The sequence below is a fragment of the Sciurus vulgaris genome (assembly GCF_902686455.1).
Source record: "Sciurus vulgaris genome assembly, chromosome: 10".
Classification (NCBI taxonomy): Eukaryota; Metazoa; Chordata; class Mammalia; order Rodentia; family Sciuridae; genus Sciurus; species Sciurus vulgaris.
In genome coordinates, this window is record NC_136470.1 from 95,300,588 (window position 1) to 95,325,259 (window position 24,672).

Sequence of the window (24,672 nt, forward strand, 5' to 3'; positions counted from 1 at the left end):
GTAGTTAGGCTCCTGTTATGATTAGAATTTTAAATATCCAAAAAGAAAAATAAGGTACTGAAGGCCTGCTCACTATCCTGTGGTGCTATCAGTAGGTAGTGGAACATTTAAAAGGTGAAGTCTAGGTGAAGAAAGTTGGATTACTGGGGACATGCCTTTGAAGATTTAGAAACTTGGCGTGCGCTCTCTCTCTCTCTCTCTCTCTCTCTCTCTCTCTCTCTCTCTCTCTCTCTCTCTCTCTCTCTCTTTCTCTCTCTTCCTCTTTCTATGCTTCCCTGCCACTATGAGGCAAACCGACATCTTTGCTATGTACTCCTACCATAATATACTATGCTGCCATAGGCCCAAAACAAGATCAAGTGACCAAGAACAGAAACCTTTTAAAGCATGAGCCAAAAATACACTTTTCCTCCTTGTTGTTTATCACAGGTGTTTTGTCATAGCAATGTAAAGTTTACTAACTTCAATCCCATCAATGCAGCAAACACTTGTGCTATCTTACATTGTATCCACTTGTCTCACTGGATAACTAACACATCCCCCTGCCACCACCACCTGTGCCATTACATCCTCAAATTTGAGGCACTATTGAACTGTTGTCCTTGTGGCCTCATTCTGCTATTCTGTGCATCTTCAGTTCACTTCATACCTTCTGATTTCTTTCAAAAACAATCAGAAACCAGTCCCTGGGCTGTCCAAACTCTAGAACTACCTGGCCAAATTCATTAACTATATGTGACTACTGAGTACTTGAAGTGTAGTTAGTCCAAATGAGTCCCAGAGAGAGAGAGAGAAATGCCATTATGGATCTTGTGTTGATTATATGACAATATTTTAGATATATTGGTTTTAAATAAAATGAATCAGTAAAATTAACATCAACTGTTTCCTTTAACTTTTTAAAATATGTGTGTACAAGAAAATAAATTATGAATGTGGCTGACATGATGTATCTCTTGACCTATGCTGCTCCTCATTATGCAGAGTGTTGCAGAGCAGAGTACTGGCATTAGCTGCAATCCTCTTAAATAAGACACTTAGGCTTAGATAGCACCCGGTTCTCCAGGTAAAGCTGTGACACAGACAAGTACTTAATCCAAGCACCAGACACTCTGTGCTGATCCCTGAACTGTCTGTTACCAACTCATGACAAAATAAGGACAGAAATTGAGAATACGGTTTAGAAATCTTTAGAGCTATTTGGCATGACAACGTAGGGTTGTGTGATCTGTGAACATGCTTTCATTTAAGTTTTCTAGAAATTCAGCTTTGTTAATCTTACAGAACTGTCACTCTATGATGCTTTGGCAACTGGAACAAGCTGGTATTTATTGTAGAAAGTCTGTGGTGATGCACTGCTCTGAGGTCACATTTCACATGTGTCCCAGATGCCTCAGGTCGAAGGCAGTCTTCCCACAACTCAACTCCCCCACAGGGTTTTCCTGCAGTCTCCTCCCTCAGATTCAGCTGAGATCACACGGCTGCTCACCCTCCCATGCCCCAGCCTCTCCTCCTACAAATATCCTTAAAGAAATTATCCTGTCATGAATCTCCTGGCTGGTAAATGTGTTCCCAAAGTGACAATAGTTGACAGCTGGGCCACACCTTAGCACATCCAATGAGAAACATGTCTAGTGCCTCTCTTAAGAATGTGAAACAGTTGTCATGGTTCCATCACTCTGAGACATTAGCCCAAATTCCAGTTCCAAAGCAATAGGAGACTCCCCATTCTGAATCCTATCAAGCCCATGTCTCCTGAATTCTCTAGAGAAGTTTTCTGGGATTTTGGCCTTTTCTATTTCTTTCTTTCTTTCTTTCTTTCTTTCTTTCTTTCTTTCTTTCTTTCTTTCTTTTTTCTTTCTTTCTTTCTATTGAAACACTCCTCCAGTTTCCTCACATTGGTTAAAGTAGTCATGACAATCCTAACTTAAATGTTTTGTTTGGAATAGTATGTTGTCTTTGTTTTTTTAAACCCTGTGCTTCTTATAAGTTTAAGGAAAACCCTGCAGGCATACCCAATACATTCTATTAAAATATGGATATACTTAACTTTGTGCATATAACATATTCCTAGTAAAGATACATTTAAACCTCTTTTTGGTCAATTCAATGTCCATAAGCACTTTGTCATTTCAAACAATCTTATGGCTTATGTTGAGTAGACGAAGACTCCTTCATCAAATGAAGAATCATTTCCTAATTCTCCATGGTAACAAACAAAAACTTTTATACACCAAATTTATTTAAAGAAAATTCACCTAAGTTCTCAAGGCATACCCATTTTAATAGCTTAATAATTTTAATATTAAGGGGAAACATGCCAAAAAACATCCTCAAATTCCATAAATTCTGTATGGCTTTTAAAGTTTTGTTTCCTGCCTTGATACTGTTAATAGATTCATAAGTATAAACAACACAGTTCAATTTTAAAAGAAATGTAAAGGCTATTTATTGAGCTCTTAATTTGCACTAGATACCCTAATATACCGTAAGAGATAAAAATGAATAAAACATGGTCCTTCTCTGTGGAACTCAGAGTCTGGCAATGAGACTGTCTCCTGCACTACAGTACCACTCAATGTCAGCTAAGAAGACTGCATTTACATGCAGGATGCCATGGGGTAGAAAGGAGGGGTCTAGCTCTGGAGGAGATTCAGGAGAAACTTCCTGAGGAGGAGGATGCCTGGACTAGAACTAGAAGAAACTAGAAGGAATCATAATAGGTTTTTCCATTTTTTTTTTAAAGGTTGAAAACATTCAAACCAGCAGGTACTATAAGATCAAATACCTTTGTCCTCAGTATATGAGAAGGATTTGTTTCAGGACCCTCTGTGGATGCCAAAATCTGCACTCAAGTCCTTGATATAATTTCAAACTGAGGTTGGTTGAATCCTGTTGAAGAACATGTGAGTAGGGAGAGCTGACTGAGGGGGGTTTGAAACAGTCCAAAAGCTTTGGAGCTAAGTGGGATAAAATGAGACTGGAGAACAGAGACAAGTGGGTGGAGGACATCCTAACATTGCACACAGGAGCGTGAAGGTGTAGGTGTTGCAGCCTGTGAAACTGATTCAAGTTCCTAACTCTAGTTGTGAGTTTCCTTTCTACTCTAATTTTGCAATGATTTTCATAGATCTTTATTATAAACTATGGAGTTAAGCTACACAAAAAATGAGATAGAATGGGAAATTCAGTGAAAAAAGCCATAAATGAGGAACAGAAGAAGGAATATCCTCCAACACCATTCATTAATAGAGACAGTTGCCTTAACATTTTGGTACACCCCTTCTCATTTTTGTGCACCCATATTCTAGAACAAATTTAAGCCATACATAGGCAGATGTCACCCTTTCATTCAGGGTGAAGAAATTGCAACTAAAAATTTAAAAAAGTTGAAATAGTAAATGATAGAGGAAGAAGGTGGAATCAGCTCTGTAGGCTGCAAACTCTTGGTTCTTTTCCTTCACCATGAAAGGAAATCTATGCAGATGAAATTCCTTTCAAATTTCAGAAATGATCATTGATAATGAATGCCATAAGTAACATTAACCTTAGGTAAGTGTTTTATTAATTTGTCTACAATAGGTTTGTCAAAATTCCTAAGTAAACCATGCCATTAAAATGATTAAACACTAATAATTCATTGGCATCAGGAAGCAATGGAATAATTTTTCCTCCTTTTTAATGTAAGTATTTTACTCCACATATTTCCCACTAAAAATCTCTTAGACTGGATCTCAGAAGTTCTGTTGTGTTGTGTTTTCATTATCATTTAGTTCAAAATATTTTCTAATTTCTTTTGTGAGTAATTATTTGACCCATGGGTTATTTGAAAGTATGTTGTTTAATTTCCAAATATACAACAAATATATTTGTTGCTATTGGTTCCTAATTTAGTTACACCGTGGTCAGGGAACATACGCTGGAAGATTTTGTCTATTTTAATTGATTGAGATTTCTGTTAAGGTTCAGCATATGACCCAGGTGGATATTCCAGAAGTTCTTGAAAGAAATGTACACTTTGAATTATCAGTTGTAGGGTTCTATAAATAGTGATTAGGATCAGGTGGTTGATGATGTCATTCAAGCTGTTTTTGTATTCTTCCTGTATTTTTTTGTCTATTTATTCTATCAGTTACTGAATGAAGACTTCTAAAATGTATAAGTGAAATTATAGATTTTTCCCCTACCATTATATCAGATTTTTAGTTTGTGTATTATTTAGCTCTCTTCTTAGGTGCTTATACACTTAAGATTTTTATGCTTGCCTTATGAATTGGGGTCCTGTCATTCTGGAAGTGCCCTCCTGACCTCTGGTAATGACCGGTGTCAATGGACCACTCTGATAGCAATACAGCCACATCAGCTTTTTTATACTTAGTTTTGGCATGGATTGTCTTTAGATGTACTTTCACTTTCAATCCATGACATTGCACTCAAAGGGCATCGATTGACTTCCAGATTCCACTGAGGATGTAGAGTTGGAAAGAGCTTTGCTCCCATCTTTCCTACAGTGACAGTAATAGCAGCAGAGCACATATTTATCATTTCCAATACTGTTCATTCCATCCTGTAGATCTGATTTCATTTCCTTTCAGCTGGAAGAACTTCCTTTAGCATTTCTTGAATCTTAATTCTCTGGGTGACAAATTCACATTTTGCTCTGTGAAAATGTCTCATCAGGCAGGACTGCTGAAGATGAGTTTTGAATTTGCTCCATCTTTCTCTCTGTGAAAACCTCTTCATTTTACCTTTATTTTTGGATGATATACTAGTTTTATCTCACTGCCATAACAAATTGCCACAAATTGAGTGATTTAGAACAACAAAAGTTTATTATTTTTACAGTTCACAAATCCAACACGGGTCTCACTAGGCTAAAATCAAAGTGTCAGCAGAGCTGCGTTCTCTCTGGAATCTCTAGGAGAGAATTCATTTCCTTGTCTTTTCATGTTTCTATAGGCCACCTGGATTCCTTGGCTGATGGCCATCTTCAAAGCCAGCAATATTCCATCTCTCTGACCTTTCTTCCATTGTCACTTCTCCCCATCGCCATCATTGGGAAAGAGTCTCTGGCTTTAAGAACCTATGTGATTACATTTGGTCCACCTGGTTAATTCAGGATAATCTCCCCCCAACTCAAAGGATGCAAACTTAATCAATCACATCTGCCAATCCCTTTTGTCCTATAAGGTATCATATGCACAGGTTCTGGGACTAGGTTATGGGCAGTTCAAGGAGGTGGGAGGCATTATTCTACTATAATGTTCAATCTTTTTTGTTTTCCCCCCTGTGGTGCTGGGGATTGAACCCAGGGTCTTGTGCTTGTGAGGAAAGCATTCTACCTACTGAGCTATATCCCCAGCCCCAATGTTTAATCTTAATACAGAAATCTGAATTCCAAATTCCTTCCCCCTACCTTTTATTTTCCTGGTGGCACTGGGGATTGAGCCAGGGACCCTTTACTACTGAGCTACATCCTCAGCCCTTTTATTGTTTTAAATTTTGTGTCAGTATCTCACTAACTTCCTGAGACTAGCCTCAAACTTGTGATCTCCCTACCTCAGCCTCCTGTGCTGCTGGGATTACAGGTGTGTGCCACTGTGCCTAGATCAACACTTGTAAAGTGTTGTTTCATTGCAATCACGTCCCCACTGTTCTGGTGAGCAAGCTGCTATCATTTGTGCCGTCATTTGACATACAAATACATTTTTACCGTGAACACTTGTTTTTAACAATTTGAATCTGATTTGCCTAGGTGTGATTTGACTTCTGTTAGGATTTGTTCAGCTTCTGGATTTGTAAGTATAGATACATATCTTGGGTATATTTTGATTGTTACTTCATACATGTTTTCTACTCAATTCTCTTTTGCCTTTTTGTCTGAGATCCAGTTCCACATATATCAAACTTGTCACTGTTGACTCAGTCTCTGAGCCCACCATGCCCATTGGCTCCACCTTCCTTCACAATGGCAAGAAAGAGCATCCCGGGAGAGAGTAGTGCCAATCATGGTGCCACCCTCTCAGGCCCTCAGTCCCACACTAACTGTTTTTCACTGCCTGGAAAAAGTTACCTCTTGCATTTTGTTCAGTTTTATAGCTGTTTTTGGCAGCAGATCTGGATTAGTACCAGTTACTCTGTCATGGATGAAAATAGAAGTTGCCAAGGGTAGTTTTTAAAGAACAGTTTACACACTGATTTTAGGGTCAGAATAAGAAATCATCTTTTCTCCTATGTTGTTACCTTTGCTTCAATTCACACCAGCAATCTTTTCTATTTTGTAATATTGACAGGAAATGCCATAGATAAGTGTAGGATGAAGATAGGTCTAAATACAGTAATTTCATGGCAATAACAGATGAAATTTTTGCATACATTTTATCCAACTCCTCCATCAAAATTATTGCTTTTCCTTTCATTCCAGGACAAAAGATATTTTTACAAAAATTGTTCATTACAAATTTAGAGACAGCCAAATCATTGATTCATCTCATCTCTAATTTGTATCTTATGATGCCAACCTAGCAAAGTACATTTTGCCTCCCATGTTAAACAAAAAGAAAGTCTAATAAAATGCAGTGCCCACCTTTCAGATAGCTTGTGGTTGGAGTAAAAAAGATTTTCCAAAAAGAAATCAATAATATAAAGTAGATGTACTCAATTTATCAAATATTGTTACCCTCCCTAGCTAAATACTATGATCTTTCATTCAATGTGCAATTGCTAAGTGTTTGTTTTTCATAGAGCACAGCAGTAGGGACTGTGGAGCATACATGACTGGGTCCTGTCTTAACCAAAGAACAGTCTGTAGAAAAAAATCCTCATTTGCATACTGGTTCCATTATCTAATATACCCTAGAAACATAGCACCTTTGAGTTTCCACTTTCACATCTGTAAAATATTGACCTCGACTTAAGTGCCCCATATCATTATTGTAAAGTCAATCACTCTGTAACATGCAGGGCATACTGCAGATGCTCATTATGTCAGCTTGTCCTCTTCTCCTTTACCTCACCCTCTTCATACATCTACCCACTCCTAGCCACAGTCCCCTACACAGAAGGACCAAGGTAGTGAGTTTCCATCTATTTTCTGTTGAATCCTAATATTCCTTGTAAGTAGTTCTTCAGCCACTGGTGCAGAGGGATGGCAGAAGAAACAGGTACTGCATAAACCTTTTATCTCTTTTACATATTGTGGGTTGATGCAAATCTTCTTTTGAAGAGTAGACTCTAATTTCTTAATCTTTTTCAAAATCCAGATTTGGGGAAGTTCTACTGTCTTCACCGTCATCTTCTTTTTTAGAAGGAAATACTAGTAGAAAATTGGAGATGAGAGAAAATCAACCTCCTCCTCTCTACCTCTGTCCCAAACTTTCTACCTCTTCTTCCTTCATGGGTAAATGGGCTCATAAAATCATTCTTCCAGAGTAGATAACTTAACAGAGGCTTCTCATGACTCCAATTTAATAAGTGAGAGAGGGAAAATGAGGACAAGAAGAAGAAGGTAAGTGATCAGACGTCTCACCTCGCACTAAAAATAAAGTCCAGTACTTTCTGTAGCTTGTCATGTCTCTAAATGTGATCATAGACATCATTTTGGGTGAACCCTTAGCCAATACTACTTTGAAAACTATAGAAAGTGTTATCTCTATTGAACAAATGAGGTAATTGAAGTTTACTGGGGTAAGCTGAATAAAAATAAAATAAAATAGAAGAGAAAAGGAGGTTTGCTTTTTCACCATTGAAATTCTATCTTTGGCATGTCTACCAAAACATAGCCCAGTCAATTTAAGTATTATCAATTCAGTACCCACACCAAGAAAATTCTCAAAATATCTCTGATGAGTATATTACATTATTTTAAATATTTATCATTAGACCTCAATAAATATAGGATCTTTCCTCTTTCCTCCAGAATGAAAATTATTCACAACAAATTAATCTTTAAATTGTTATTTAAAATAATCAAATAACCTCACAACAGTATTTGTTGACACAGTTCTTGAGCTATTTTCTTCTTACTTCTCTGTGGAACTCATGGACCATTAAGAAAAACAAATTTAAACCTAAATCCTTAATTTACCAAAACAGACAAAAATATTATATATGTATATAGTATATGTATATATATATATTTGTTTATTTATGTACATATACAAACACATACACACACACACACAAAAAAAACACTGTTCAAAGCAACATTCATCAACCAACCAAGAACATGTCATTTGGAGATGTTTTGGATTAAGAAGAAATGCTGTCTTTGGCATGGAGAGGGATTTTTAAATGTTCCAATTTCAGACAAGGTACATCACTAAAGTTTTGGTCCCAGTTTATTGCAGTTTGGTATCTTTTTAATTAGGTAACTTTAAGTTTATAGTTTTGAATCATCAGGGAAAAATGCAGCATAATCTGTTTAGAGCTAAGGCATGCTGCTGACACATTCAAAAAGTCCTGAACCTTTATGAATAAACACTGCCAGTGTTTATTTCAAAACATCTGAGAACAAGGAAAATACAACAACTCTCTGAGTGCTTCAATTTGGAAGTGTTTGTGCTGATTCATCGTTATCTGTGGATTCCTTCTGAGATACAATGGAGTGTGTTCAGTACCTGCCAAATATACAGATATGAATAATTCTGGAAGGACAATCACATTAAAAAACTTTTTTCCCCTACTAAAACACTTCCAAAATATCTGGAAAAGTAACTTGCTCTAAAACTGAATAAAATGACTGTAACTTCAGAGCTCACATAAGTAACTCTCTCAAAGAGAAAACTTATTTAAATTGGATCTGAAATCTTGCTTCCTTTCTCTTAAATTTGGAGGAGACTTTTTTGAAAACTTACCATAACTTTATGAATAACTTCTGTGCTTATTTCTCTCTACTTCACAGGAACTCTTCAGTGGTTTTCACCAGGTAAGTGGTGCTGATGGTTTTGACTTCGTGGGCCAAGTGAATAGACATACCTTAGACTTGATGAAAGGGAAAATAGCAAGCTTTTTTCTGTTAATTATGTGTTATTACATGAGAACAGCTTATTAAAATTATATGATTTATCTATCTGTAATTAGCAATTTAAAATAGTTTGACCTAAAAACATTTGTGTACAGGCTCACAGATTTTTTAGTGTCATTTCTCAAAATATTGTATCTATGTCCAACAGAAAATAACACTTCATACATCATGAGTGTTTTCTCTCTCTCTCTTTTAACTCAGTTCTTCAAAAGTAGATACACTGCTTGGGACTCAGGACCTGGGACTTGAAAGCAGCTGAGGTGGCTTTCATTTTCCTCACACAACCCCATATTTCACAAACATCTATTATTAGTTAACATGTGATAGACCTGGAGGTAGAAAATGGGATATCATCACTGCTATTAAGATGGTAATTATGCAGCAAATAAAGACAGAATCCTAAAGAAATGTGTTAAATATGTGTGGCAATGCACAAGACACAATGGGGATCTGAAGGGGAGGATTTTGGGGTGTGTAGCATAATCACTGACTCTAAGTACAGTAGATTGACTTTTTTTCTCAATTAATTTAAAAATCATTCTTCTATCACATTCTCAGGAAGATTGAGTTGGAAATAATTTTAAAATATGACAAAACATAACAAATGTTAAAACTTCAGCACTGACTATAACCTAAAATTAGATCTATTCTATGCAAAATTAAGCACTTTTTAGAAAAGATATTTATAAAGTAGACTTTCGTTTGTATATTACAGGATGCCTTGTTTAGGGCCAGGCTCACAGAGTTGGGGAATTTTCCCATAAGAATGATACATGAGCTGTGTCTAGGAGTTTGGAGGAGAGAGAGCTTGGATAGCATCCCAGATGGAGAGAACAATGATCAAAATCAAAGAACCAGAAAAAGAACACTTAGTTCAAGTAACTGTAAAATCATTTGTCTTTTTTGCCTGTTAAGTTCTTCACACCAGATACTATAAAATATCTGTCTTGTCCTTGCGTTTCTTTCCTTTGTCACCATTCATGCCTCACAGGAAAAAAAAAAAAAAAAAGAAGAAGAAAATTCACATCATGGTATGACTATTCAGATGTTTGTAAAAGATCTTAGGATATACAACTATTTTTAATCTAAGCAGAATATTTTTCCCTTTCAGTTTCTTGTTTTGTTTTGTTTTATTTTAATGCTTACCTTTTTCTCTGAGTTTCTGAATTTGATAACAGTTTTATTTCCTCAAAAATGTTAAAATATAAACATTCCCACCAGAATGACTAAAATTTAAAACACTGATCATACTAAGTGTTGATGAGAATGGGGAACATCTAGAACTTTCTGACATTGCTCTTGGAATGCAGAATAGTACAACTACTTTGAAGATGATTTGCAGTGGACTAAAAAGGTAAACCTAACCCATGGCTCAGCAATTCCACTTAGATATACAGCCAAGAGAAATAAATGTGTGTGTCCACTAAAGAAAACAATAATAAAACTTGTATGAGGAATGATTATAGCAGTTTTATTCATAGCAGCTTTTCACAATCCAGATCAGTTTTATCAACTAGAGAATGGGTAAATATTCATAGCAGCTTTTCACAATCCAGATCAGTTTTATCAACTAGAGAATGGGTAAAAATATATGCAGTAAAACACTGTTCTTTTAAAAGAGAGCAAATTACTAATGCACCAATGCAGATGGACCTCAAAAATTCTGGGTTGAAGGAAGATGCCGGAAGAATGCTACATGCTATATTATTTCATTTAGGTCAAGAAGTAATACTAATCTATGAAGATGGAAATCTAGAAGGTAACTTCCTGAGAGATGGTACTTGACTTGGAAAGGAAAATGCTGACATATTCTGGGGAGTTGGAAATTAATTATTTCCTTCTCTGGGAAAGTACTATTCATTATAAATAAATATTATCTTTTAAATGCTTATTCAAAGGCCTGGTAACTGCAAAAATCCTAAAGATTTTTTTTTTTTTTTTTTTTTTTGCGGTGCTGGGTATCGAACTCAGGGCCTTGTCCTTGCAAGGCAAGCACGCTACCAGTTGAGCTATCTCCCCAGCCCCCTAAATATTTTTAATGACTTTTATATTTAACAACATCATAAAACATAAATATAAACTGTGACTGAAATTTCAACCAAAGAACACACAATGTCTCCATGGCAGGTCCAACCAATAACCCAACTGAAATGGATGAACTACAGGTACTTCCTCTTTGAAAATAAATATTTGAAAGCTGACAAAGGAATTTCAATAAAATATTAAGGTGAACATTATGTTAACCATTTATTTAGAACTTGACTGAATTTACAGTTAAACTTATTTTATTTTCCATCAGAAAACTAGCTAATTTCAAGTAAGTTAAGGAAAGTGACTTGCAATATCCAGAAGGAAGAATTATCTGATCCTTGCACAATAATCTAAAGAGGCCAGTAGTGTCACTCAGATGGAGACCAAAATAACACAAAGGAAGGGAAAATTCTGACATATAACTTCAACATCATCCATGACCACCTCGTCTGAAAAGACAGTTGAGTAGGTAAGAAGCCACAGGTGGTTAGGAGCACAAATGTGTCTCTCTTGATGGGACTGTCAGAGGTCTTGAGAGAGCAAAACTGAAGGGTTGGTGACAGGAAATTTTATCTCCTAATTACATAAACTTTATCATTACATACGGTAGCCTGGGTAGCCTGGGTAGCGGGGCAATTCTTATATTTCACCTCTACTCATCCATACAATCCTCTTGTTCCATGAAAATTCAGGACTGTTGTCCTAGGAAACCAGAAACACCTTTCTCTCACCTGACTCCACCCTTTCACGTGCCACCAAACTAGTAGCATGGGTACTAGCAGGCCACTAGGAACTAGAAAGAAGGTCACTAGGGTGTTTCATTTTCCGTGTCAGTAGTGTTAATTCTGACTCCTGATGGCAGCTTTCTTTTATTGGGCAAAAAGACCTCTGAAATAAGAGTCACAGGGATGGGAAAAAATTAGAAATGATTATTAGGTATAGTTAGCAAATACATCACCCATTGTTCCATCCCTTGTTCCTGGATCCATCCTTTCGAGCCATGGCAGGAAGCTACACAGTTTAGTCAAAGGAGTGATTAAAAACAACTAAGACTTGGGCTGTGGAAAACACAGTCAAGTTCCCTATTACTGTATCTCTCTTCCCTGTGCCACCATGTTTTTCCATCACTGTCACGTTGCCCTATAACAATAAACCAATGGATATGGGGAAGAAACAAAGGAGCCTCCGCTTCTCTGCCAAGAAGAACCTAGGTGTAAAGTCTAGGAGAAAAGCCCAGTGGAGGTAGAAGCTTACATGCTATGTGAACAGCTACCTCCTGACTATTTAGAGGGAGAGGGAATGGAAGACATTCAGCATGCAGACCCTAGGATGGGGAGAATAAGAGAAAAAAAAAAAAAAAAAAAATGGGCAGCAGCTAGGGTAAGAGATTGACACAAAACCCTGAAAAAAAAAAACCCTGGCCCAGGACTCCATGGTATGGGCTATGATTTAAAATATCCTGGGTTTGGAGAATCATCATGAGTGTGATGGACAGGAACTATGGTCCAACGGACAAGTCTGCCCTCACCTTATGCAGACTGGCCCCTACCACCTGTCTCTTCCCAAGGATTACATCAGAACTGGGACATGCGACCAACACTCTGATCCCACTCTTAACAGCAACAAGCTGAGCCCTGGACTCAAGGCTGTTGACTCCATGAATATGTCACTTCTGCTCTACTCCAGATTTTTATGTTCTCTCTAACAAAATGCTTTTACCCCAAATATTCATGTGGCTTCCTTCACATCTTTGAATCTTGGCTCAAATGTCACATTCCCAGGAAATTCTTTGTTAACCACCCAACTTAAAATTACAAAACTTTGCCTCCCACGAAAATACCCACTTAGAACAGCTGTCCTTTTCCTCTGCCCCACAAGGTTTCCCTAAACCTTATTCCATCCTAACATACACTAGAATGTACGCTGGCATTTAGTTTGTTAGTATTTACACTGTAATAGACATCGTAAGTAATTTAGAGATTCTTTAAAATAAGCGAGGGTAGACATAGTTTACATGCAAATACTATGCCATTTTATAGAAGGATCCTGAGGACCCTCAGATTTTGGCAACAACAAAGGATCCTGGAACCAACCCCTCATGGACACCAAAGGACAAATGGATACAAGATGTTGTTAATCCTAAATAGAAAAATTAAGCAGAGGTGGAAGTTAAGTATCAAGTGTCATAATTTAAACAATGTGCCATTTTAACATTTGATGTTATCAAAGAAATTGGTAAAGTTAAGAAAAATTTGCCAGATTTTTGTAAGACAATTCAACCTTGAGCTCTGTTTGGCTGTACAAGATATTCTTGTTCTTAAATCAAAGCTGGCAGTTCAAGGGGGTGATGCACTGTGTCTCTGTACTGGAGACCTCTTCACTGATTGCTCTGAGCTGAGAATTATAGCACAATGTCAGTCAAACTACTGAAATTTGGGGAAAAGAGGTTTTTTAAAAAATCTTATGTCCTAGGGAGTCACTGCAGTTGGTAAAGAATAACAGTGTTTCATCAAGCCAGTCCAAATTCTAGCCTGACCACTAAGTGTCATTGTGGTCTCATTTGCATAGACCTATGTCAGGAAAAGAGGAAAAGAATAAAATGCAGATCATGAGCAACCAGCTTCATCATACTTGATACATCATTTCTAGAAAATTACCCCATTAAAGAATGTGGGAGAGCAGAAAGCAGATGTACGAGGAGTTCAGAAAAACATCTTGGGTAGGGTTTTAAAATTAGTTAGGAGCTTAATAAAAATTGACGTCTATATGGACACTATCTCATGGTTGAAAAGTCAGCTGAAAGATTGAAAAGGCTGTAAACAAATGAAAATAAATGGATAGCAAGTCATACTGGGAGGAGTTCTCAGGGCTGACATTTGAAGAGCTCTTATTTAATGTGGGAACCTGATGACTAAGCTATTACATTGGGATAAATAGATTGGGAATGAAATGTGCAAATGAACTGAACTGGCAGGAGTCTTTAGAAAGGTAGCAAACTGTCTGCCAGGGAGTTGTTTATATTCACATTTAGAGAAGGGCTGCTTCTGAAAATTTGTTTTCAGAATACAAAGTGGTGTCACGTTGGCTAGAGAGCCAGGAGGAGACCACAGTCACAACTGAAGAACAGAGATGGGTCCAGGAGGGGATTGAGGGGTCCTCAGCTGGATGGGCTTGGTGAACTGGTGATTAAGACTGAAGCAATCTACAAGCACTTAAAAGATGTAAACACCAAGTGGCATGTAAAATTAGTTGTCCTAATACCCTAGGAAAAAGTTGCAGCCGAGAATTAAAGAACAGGTCATCACAGCCAAGCATTTTCTCTCAAAAATTGTGAATTCCGATGTTCATTTAGACTAAAAAAGTGGCTAGGTTGTATATGCTACTACTATTTCAAGAAAGTGCTTGAATGTTAACATTTAGGGGTCTTTAATTCCTGCTCTTCTACACATGCCAAGGCAGGGTTGATCAGCCCCTGAATCCTTTTTCCAAAGCATTTAGGAACTGCTTCTGATAGAACACTGACCACACTGTACTTTAGGTATGTTTGATTTTTATCACTGGAAGTTGAGTTCCTTAGGGCTGCTTATGCACCTCTGGCACCCAGGATATTGACTGGGATGCTAAATATTTGTTGCATTGAATTGTACTCTTACACATTCACTTGGGATTTAATTACTAAAATTACTGTTTGTTACCTTTGATAAGGCTACTTTGCCTTAAATACACACACACACACACACACACACACACACACACACACTCAGATCTGAGAAGTATTTTATGTACCAATATGAAGAGATTGCCAATGTACCCATTTTCAGTAAAAGGCAAAATGGCAGGCATTATGTATAACTTGCAACTTTATATGCTAGAATGAGAGAAAAATAAGGATGCATTATTCATAGTTATTATTTTCATAAATAAGATCTGGAAGGATACTTTAAAAGCTAATATCTGGTTACCTATGAGAAGAAGAAGGTGGTGGCATGATGAGGCAGTGGTAAAGGAGGCTTTTTTGCTATGCATATCCTTATATTGTTTTGACTTCTTAAGCATTTATTCATACAGATCATCTACTCAAAACATAAAAAAAAATCTTTACAAAACTAATCACATGGGAAGTAAGAACAGCAGCAAGAATAAGACAAAGTCTGTATGGGGCTCTGTGGTTAATTAGTTTCAGCAGTAAAGTACTGTTATTCGTTTGTTTTAACAAATGGACTCCATTCCAGTTAGGAGCCAAGCTGTTGTTTAAGAAATTGAAGGAACTTTGTATTTTCTCATGCAGGTCATGGTAATCAAACTTCTTTTGAAAGGCTCATTGGATAAAGGTGGCTGCTTCACTGTTTCTGTTAATCGAACTTCTAAGAGTAGCATGCTTAAAAATCTTCCATCTGTTGCATTGACCCCAAGACAATTCTTTAACATATTGTTCGAAAATCAATACTTTAAATAATGAGGTTTGGTATGTCCTTGAAGTAGTGCTTGGTACTAAAATAGATTTATATGAGGTTTTCATTTGTCCAAACTAATTAGTGAATGCTTGGCTGGCTTATTACTTTCAAGCAAACCCTCGTGTGTGTGTGTGTGTGTGTGTGTGTGTGTGTGTATGTGTTTGTTTGAGTAGTACATGTCAAAGAATCATTTTTAAGAAGTTATAAAATGTAACTTGTACAAATATAGAATGGGTACAAATAAACACTTGTACAAATAAGATTTATTCAACTTAGGAATGAAAGAACCGACTAGACAGCAGAGCTGGTTCAGAGAAGAAGTAGACAAGAGGGAGTATATAAAAATGGGAAGAAAAATGTGCAATATGATAAGGTTACATATAGAGCAATAAAACCATAACCTTTGGGGTTATCTTTTCTACTAAGCAGAAATCATTTCCATTTCTACCAAATGAAAATCTACCATAAACATGCACTTTACAGAAAATGGACTTTTGTTTAATCACTAATTAGATATAATCAAACAAAGATATAATCACCTGAATAATTATACGATCATTGGTTAGACATGTTAGGGCTCTGATAGGACATTGAAAGACATGCCAGCCTGTTCTTGCCCTTTTAAGTTAGACTTCCCTTCTTACCATATGCTAGTGAAGGTTAGCAAAGGAGTGGTGGGAATTATGCTTCCTATGTTTAACACCAGGACAGAAGTGAAGAAGTGATTCAGAGAGACACTACAATAATGTACTGGGTATTTCAAAACGTAGGTCTCTTCTGATGGAATTCTCTCCATACAATGAGCTAGGAGGGAAAAAAAAAAGTTATTGATTAATGCATATTACAAGGTGATGCTGAGGAGGAGGACAAGGTTGACATCACTTATAAATACAATAATAAATGCACTTTTCTCAGTGGTGAAATGTATCAATCATCTTACGCTTATTCCTTGACTTGGGGAAGCATCTTAACTCACAATACTACCCTGACTGATGGAAGAGCAGTTCGTTTCCGTAGGCTGAGGATGCAGCTCCAATACAAGGAAAAGATAATCAATCCTACTCTTGTTTTTCCTCATTATTGGGAAGCTGAACAGCAAAGCTATGGTCCAAAGTAAGCCGTAGTAGTTGATCACCAAAAGACATAATTTTTGAAGCATTTAACCCAGCCATAGTCAGTTCCCTGAACTGTGACCAAGAGAGCTGTGTAATGAATGGGAAAGGCTCAGCCTGACTTTTTCAGACAAAGTAAAAGACCACACCAGGAATATGGAGTTCCTGCTGACAAAGATAATTTTTCAAGGAATAATTCAATCTATATTTTCCAGACACTAATACAAGATATACCTCAAGGGTCACTACATAAAACTGTATGGCCATTTTTTTTGTGTGTAATAATAAATGAGCCTAGGAAAATTCTTAGAAATAAATTAAACAGGCAATTGAGAAATAACCTTTTCACCCTTGAAATCAATGGGCTAAACCCCAAATAAGAACAATCCCATTTATCTTGGTCCAAGACACTTCCTATGATTTTTCTACTTTCTTTTCTTTTTTCTTTGCTTAATATCCTGAAGAATTTCAAGTTGGAAAGTTTACAATTGGCATGAATATTCCTTTTCTACTTTCTCATAGGCTAATCAGACATGTTCTGCCTGCATAGGACATTTGCCTTTAAAAATGAAGAAAAGAAAAAAGGAGAAGGAGAAAAGAGGAGGAGGAGGAGGAGCTGGTTATCCAAATATTTCTTTTATAATGGCCAGATGACTTGGAAAGGGGAAAATGTTATGAAGAGAAACATATGCAATTTAAATTATTTAAAAGCCCTACAGCTACTATAGAAAAGAGCTCTGGCCCAAATAGAAGTGTCTGCAAAACTACTTGCTATTTTATCTATTAAAAGCCAAGGTACTTACTATTTGGGAAAAATGGGGGCTGGGAATAAAGACCACTTCACATCTTCAAAGTATGCCATCATCCTTTGTATTCCTCTGTGCCTGAGGCAGACTTTTTCTTTGTTCTTTTCTCAATTGGTCTCAATAAAGCCTTAGGAGGAAAAACTACTTTCCCATAAAGATAAGACTATTCATTAACTAGATTTGCCAAAAAAAAAAAAAAAAAAAAAAAAAGGTCCAGAAAGCAAAGTATTAAGTAGGGGGTCAAACTCAAATGCTGCAAAGTCATCACTATGAAAGCAAAGCAGAGGAACTGTCAGCGTTAGGACTATGTGCTTATTTATGTGTGGCTAAAGCACCAAGATTATTTTCAGATCTGACTGGGGCAATCAAAATCAAGACTTCTAGGACTCCTCATGATGCATGGTAGAAAACTGCATGTTTTTTTCAATTCTTAAGGGAAAACAAAACAAAACAAAACCCTCGGTATGTGGCCTTGACTTGAAAACCAAAATATGAACAAACAAATAAGTAAAAAAAAAAAAAAAATCTGGAGAGAGACTACAAAGAACTCAGGAATGCTGCCTAGTAATTCTGGGGAAGTGGAATTTCCTTCTTGGGCTGAAGAAGAAAGGCTTGGAAGAGTTAAACACTGATTTAGGAACTAGCAGAAATAGAAAAGGAAACATCTCTAAGAGATTTTCTATTCACAGAAGCAAGAGGGGCCAAAAAGCTGCCAGGTGCAGGCCCCCATTCTCAGAGACAGTCTGGAGTTCAAATGCTATGAGTCCACCAAAGAAGAGAAGAAGGAAATCTAAGTGAGAAACTAGGGAAGATGGTGTAGATGCTCATCAGAAAGGAAAATATGAAAAACAACTAAGTTTTCTCCTAGATTGGAGGCATATTCAGACTCAGAGGTGCTACTCAAAGGGCCAGCCGTATGAGAGGAAAGTAGTATTCCTGGTCATGCAGATGAGAGGCTCAGATTTGCTTTGTGACCTTGAGGATGAGAAACTGAAAATGTCCTAGACCATTAGAAGTTTAAGATAATGTTACAAATACATGGGGGATTGAATGTATTCTTTGAACTCTCAGACGTTAATTTTATCATGCTTATCGTAGTCTTTGCCTATGAAATTTCATTCCTTCATCCTCTTTAATGGTCCAGCACAATATCATGTTCAGTTCTGGCAATGTGGTTTGGTGGTCAAAGAAATAAAGACTGGGGGTCAGATCCTTACCCTGATTCTACTTTTTAAGGTAACTTTAGGAAACCAATTCATAAGCTCTTATTCTCTTTTCCAAATACTTATCCTTTCCTGTTGCCATAAACAATTCACATTTTATTTTTAAAATATTTTTAGTTGTAGTTGGACATAATAACTTTACCTTTTTTTTTTTTTTATGTGGTGCTAAGGATCAAACCCAGTGCCTCACACACACTAAGCAAGCACTCTGCCACTGAGCCACAACCCGAGCCCACAGTCCACATTTCAAACAAGTATTTCAGTCCTCAAGTTGAAAGATTTTAAGTAAAAGGGACAGAACAAATTAAAATTGTTTTCAGAATTTCTAAGACTTACTAAAGGGAAAAATATGGCAAATACATGGGGCAAGATTCTAAAACAAAATCAGATTAAGTTCTTTGCCCCATTGAATCACTAATCTTGGAAAAACAGATTTTCTAACTTTTCTTTAATGGAAAGAATGACCTTGCATCCACTAGTACAAATTCTAGTCCAATTAAGAGGAAGGAAAAAGAACTTATTCCAGAATGTTGGTTTTTTCATGCATATGACTTCTTAAACATAAAGGAAGCATTTGAGAGAAGTTTTGTTGTATACCAGGAGATTGGAATTTGCCTCTTGTGAATTTGTGAACAAAGAAAAAATACTTTTCTAAATATAGTAGTAAAAAGTCAATTGAGCGTTTCAGATTCCATCAGTTTGGAGGATGGAAGAGAAATAATTCTTTTCACATAGATTATAAATGTAAATTAAACAATTCCACCAAAGTTTTATCTAAATATAAAGATTGACTTAAGAATAACAACAAAAGAAGGAGGAAGAATAGGAGGAGTTGGAGAAGAAATCAGAGAAGATGAGAACAAGAAAAAGGGGAAGAAGAGGAAAAGGAAAAGAAGAGAGAAGGGAAGAAGGATCCATTGAATTTTCAAAACCGACTGTGTGAACTCATATTTTCATTCCCTGAACTGGTTTTTGTTAACATCCATATTACCAGAGGGTGTGAGTGTGTTTATTAAATATTGTTCATGAAGCATATCAATATTTTCCTCTCATAAATTAGTCATGCTGGCCAGGGGAAGCCTAGCTTGCAGTCATAGCTATAATAATGCCCACGTGCATGGTACACAGCAAGGGGGAAATACTACATTCACTTGGGGTGCAGTCCCTAACATTGGTGACAGCACTTGCTGAGGTGGTCATTGTTGTCCCTGTTTGAAGAAGGATGGTGTTTCTTCAGTACCCTATAGCCAAGTAGAGCCACAGTTTAAACCCAATTCACCAATACCCCGCAAACTCTTCTTTCTTGCAATCACTTGCTGCCTCCATGGACATAGAGGTTTCTAGTAAGCATTTGGCTTCTTCTGAGGTTCAGTGACATCAGTCCTCCTCCACTACTTGCACATCCAGAAAAATTCTTCTAAAATACCAAGGCAAGCCATTCATATGTAGGAGGCATATTAATGACCCATTGTTCCTGACAGTCATTTCTACTGATAGAAATGCCTACCTACAAGGACACTTGCTATGCATTCTGACACATGTCAAGCCTGAATTACATTGACAGTTGGCTTTCAAGTCAAAGACAGATGAGTCGTGTGAACCTTACAAACTTACACAGGCTAGTGTCTTTCACACAGTTTTTCCTGTGAATGCTCTAAGTAGATTTAAGTCCTGTTTTAAAATCTTTAGTTCCCCCACAATCAAACTGCCAATCAGGTGGTTTGATAAATGCCATCCAGAATAATCTTTCCAATCCTGTAAATTCTATTGCTTGGTCTTTTTTATTCCAAACTACTTGCATCTGCTTGCACTTCTCAAAGTTTGGAAGAGTATGAATCACTCTTAAATAACTCAAAACCAAATGAAGACCAGCATAGTCTATCAGTAATGGTCTCATAAGGAAGTCTAAAGGTAAGCTGGATAAAATATGAGCAAGTCTGAAGAGAGTAAAAAAAAAAAAAAAATTGATTCTACCTGGATATACAAATTGCATTGGGGCAGGGCACTTTAGCCATCATCAATAAAAGATTGTGAAACACTGTGACTCCTTTAACTTCAACAGGAGAATGACTGCTTCATCTGCTTCATAGAGGGTTTCAGTTCAATTTCGTTCACTTTACATCTCCACTCACCTGTGGTCTCTGGACCAACAATATCAACATCACTGTGGAGCTTATTAAAAGTGCAGAATCTCATCCTTCACCCACTACACACCATGCAGAATCAGAATCTGCATATTAACAAAATCTTTCCCTCATGGAGTTCTTATGCACATTCATATATATTGATCTATTGAACCTTGGCACAAAGAGACATATTCTCTTCCTTGGAAATTATATACTAGACATAATAATTATACTAAAATTACAATGTAATAGAAATAGTGATGGAATAATAACATAAGTAATAATACTAATAAAATAATTTCACTGAAGTTATATCCAAATACAAAGACTCTCCATAAGAATGGGAGTGATTTTAACTTATTATTTTCAAAATATATGCTATATGATTGAATCCAAATTTTCATTTGCTAAACTGTGTTCCCAATACTGATATAACTAAAGGTTGAATGAGTACATTCCTTCACGTGTGAACGGGGATAATATTGCCCACTTCATGTTATTGTGGTGAGAATAAAATAAGGTAATATGAAAACAGTGCCTGGCTTCATGCAAGCAGTCAAAAAAAAATTGGTATTATTAGCAATCATTATTGCTAATTTTTGTACTAGAGCCAAAGTAAATTAACTGGCCAATTTAACTGGCCTCTGAGTCAACTGTATTTCCTCCTCTGCCCTTTAAGAAATGTGTATGTTTATAATCACAGCAAAACTTGGCTTTTTATCCCTTACATCTTTTAGAAATAGAAATGACATGGCTAGATAAAGGAAATTCTCCATATACAAATATATTGTTGTACTATATTCACCTGCATAATGATAATTGAAATAGGAAATGCTTCAGTTAGACTTTGTCCCATGGCGGACAGAATTATCATTGTTATCAGGTTACCATTCACTCCGCCTTCTCTCGTGTGACGAGCCTCCACAATCTATCACCGTCAACATGGTTGCTACTTCTAATCCCAGCCTCTGAACTGTAAGCCGTATAATTATCATTGTGCATATTAGCATTGTGGATTCCCTAGGAACTAATGGGATGCAAAAGGTGACATGTATATGGATTGTGTCAAGTTGTCACACTGCACAAAAACATGGTCCCAATCCCACAGGCTATAATATCCAACTAATGATACACTCATGTCACAGAAGTACATAAATAGCATTCTGCTGCCCGTTATGGCTTCTGTGCAGGAGGATGAGTTTCGAGGGATGTATGTGAATGAGTGATCACATGTCATACAAGATGATTAAAAATGAGTGGGTCCCTTTCAGAGATTAGTGGATGTTAAATTATTTCATTCACTTGCTCTTCATGATGAATAATAAATCACTCGCAGAGTCTACTGTTCTATTCGTTTATTACATGAGAATGTTTAGAAGCTAATTACTCTGAGATAGCCAGCAAGAAGGAGTGAGGGGATAAGGAATTCCACCTCTAATTGCAATATTTTTTTTTTATTCTGAGCCTGACATTCAGCCAGATTTTTTTCAGCATTACTCATGATTATCTATTTCCTAGCTTTGTTTGTTTGTTTGCTTTTCAGATTTCTGCTTAGAATATCCTAGTGTTTTAAATGCTATTATAGAGTCTTTGGAGATCAAAAAATCCATTAATCTAAAATATACTGTACTATAAATTGTATCATTTCTGCTTCTATTTGGTAAGTGGAGGATTCATTTCCTTATTGAGCATTTGTTGAATTCTTCATAGAATGTACAACACACTCAGCCCTTTCTTACTAAGAATGTAACTAATCAATTCTTTCAGTCACACGTGTGTGTGTGTGTGTGTGTGTGTGTGTGTGTGTGTGTGTTTATGAAAGAGTCAATAAAGGTCTATTGTACATAAACTTTGGACCATACTCTGTGTTAAGCATTTTTGAAAACATTATGTTACCTAATTTAAGTAAAACAATACTTTGGGATAAGTCTGGTCACCATTTTACAGATGAAGAAATTAAACCTCAGAGATGAAATTCATCACATTCAGACAGTTCCGTGAAGAACTGAGATTCAAATCTATGTGAACTCTAAGCCCAGTACACTTTCCACAATGTCATATGTTCCAGCACAATATGTGAGATAATTAAGAATGGATCCGTGTGATAAGAAGACTAAATTTTGTAATTCAAAGAGAGGAACCTGGCGTTATCAATTAACCTTTGTAGATATAAGACCTTCACCTGATTGGGACTTTGAAAGTTGAAAAATACATAAATACAGCATATTATTTCCCCTCCCTATGACTATTTATTTCCCAGCTTGTTGCTGTAGTAAAATTCTAAGCATACTACAAAACTCAGTTCAAGACTGTACCACATGAACTAGTCCAAATCCCTCCTTTCTTCATTTTGATAGCATTGGATGTTATTGTGATTATAGCCCTGGACATATTGCAAAGATAGTGCTCTGTTTCCATTTGCATCTTTCCCAGCTCAGTGTCACAGTAGGTGTTTGGTTGGTGTTGATGCTAAGCCCAGCATTTGCCACACAACACAGATTCAGCCAGTCACAGAAGTGTTTCAAAGGGGAGAGAAAAAAACACGAGATAAGTAGGAAAGTTTGTGATAATGAGGGCTTATGTTAGCATTGCAGTCATAGGGAAGTGAGCATTTTCATAGCAAAATAAACAGACTTGCTCATCTGTTGCATGGCACCATAAAGAAGTAGCAGCAATTGATCTACTCAACAGATATTAATTGTCCCCCTTCTATAGATTCACCACTATAGAGAGGACACTGAAGTTTCCAGTCTGGTAACTCGGAAAACAGTAAGACCGGTGACAGAAACGGGAACATCCTTCTAGCGAAGTCATTTGTTTGGGAACATGTATTGAAAACAGAATTAGGTGTTCCAATTTATGATTTACAAAATCTTCAGGATGAAGACATCTGCATTATCTGTTTTGATTGGATCTTTTGTTTTCTTTTTCTCAAGAAGAAGAAAGACATGTATTTGTCAATCATAGAAGAAAAGCTCATTTCAGTAGAGTATTTTCTGTAGGTGGCACTGTAGGAGGATGGTTTTGAATGAACACTGGCTTGGTAGCTGCCTAATCAAGATTTCAGTGTTATTAATGTTCTAGAGCTCCTGGCATAAAACCTGAATTGTTTGCTATTTTGCATAAATTTACATGCCATATTAAGGGAGTTTTAACCCTGTGTAAGGTGGGGGATGGAAACAGAAATTAATACAGTCTGTATAATTATATTCAAGCCCAAATTAAGAGGTTGTTATGCATATCATATGCAGAATAGTTTAGTGAATCCATCCATCTAATCAAGTCCCAGGTGAAGGAACATGAGCTACAGTCAGTGGGATTCTGGTGAATGTTTAACAACTGACTCTCCAGGAGGAAAAAAGTTATGATTTGTAGGATTTGCCAATTTCCTAAGTGCAAATGCTGTCATCATGGACAATTTCAAGCTACTTATTTAAGATCACTGACCACTGAGTTGGGAAGAGAGCCACTTTACACCAGCTCCGGCATAGCACCGACTTTCTTTAAAGATTAAAACTTCCCACAACTCATTTATCGAGCTTCTGAACTTGAGCTTTTTCTAAGAGATGGATTCTCTTAACTGGCAAGAGGAACATCAGTACCCATGAAAGGAGAAATGGTTCAACCAAAAGACACATGCCTCTTGTGTTTCTGGAATTTGTGACCTCTTTGAGAAATAGTTCAAAAGTAAAAACAATTATTTTCTTCCCTTGGATGTATAGGAGCAGAGGGACATTTGCTGATGGACTAAGGACTGAATGTTTCCACTCCTGGAATGAGGTATGGCCCAGGAGAGGGGTAGAGGCACAGACGACAGGAGAAAGAAAAGAAGAACCTTATAAGTCTACAATGATCTGCTTCCATATCTGACTTCCCTAGATTTTGAGCCCCTGAG

The 24,672-nt window shown here is 36.8% G+C and overlaps 1 long non-coding RNA gene across 2 annotated transcripts in view; it reads right to left on the bottom strand.

Annotated features, from left to right (window-relative positions):
* Positions 1–239: 239 nt before the first annotated feature.
* The window catches only part of LOC306671121, a 71,400-nt gene continuing 46,967 nt past the window's right edge, over positions 240–24,672 (bottom strand). Inside the window, exons 6-7 of one of the 2 annotated variants that reach the window (XR_013766589.1) lie at positions 16,155–16,314; positions 240–8,982 (exon numbers count right to left, since the gene is read on the bottom strand). This is a non-coding gene — a long non-coding RNA (uncharacterized lncRNA). The remainder of the gene's footprint in view (positions 8,983–16,154; positions 16,315–24,672) is intronic. The other variant, XR_013766588.1, reaches the window with a different exon arrangement.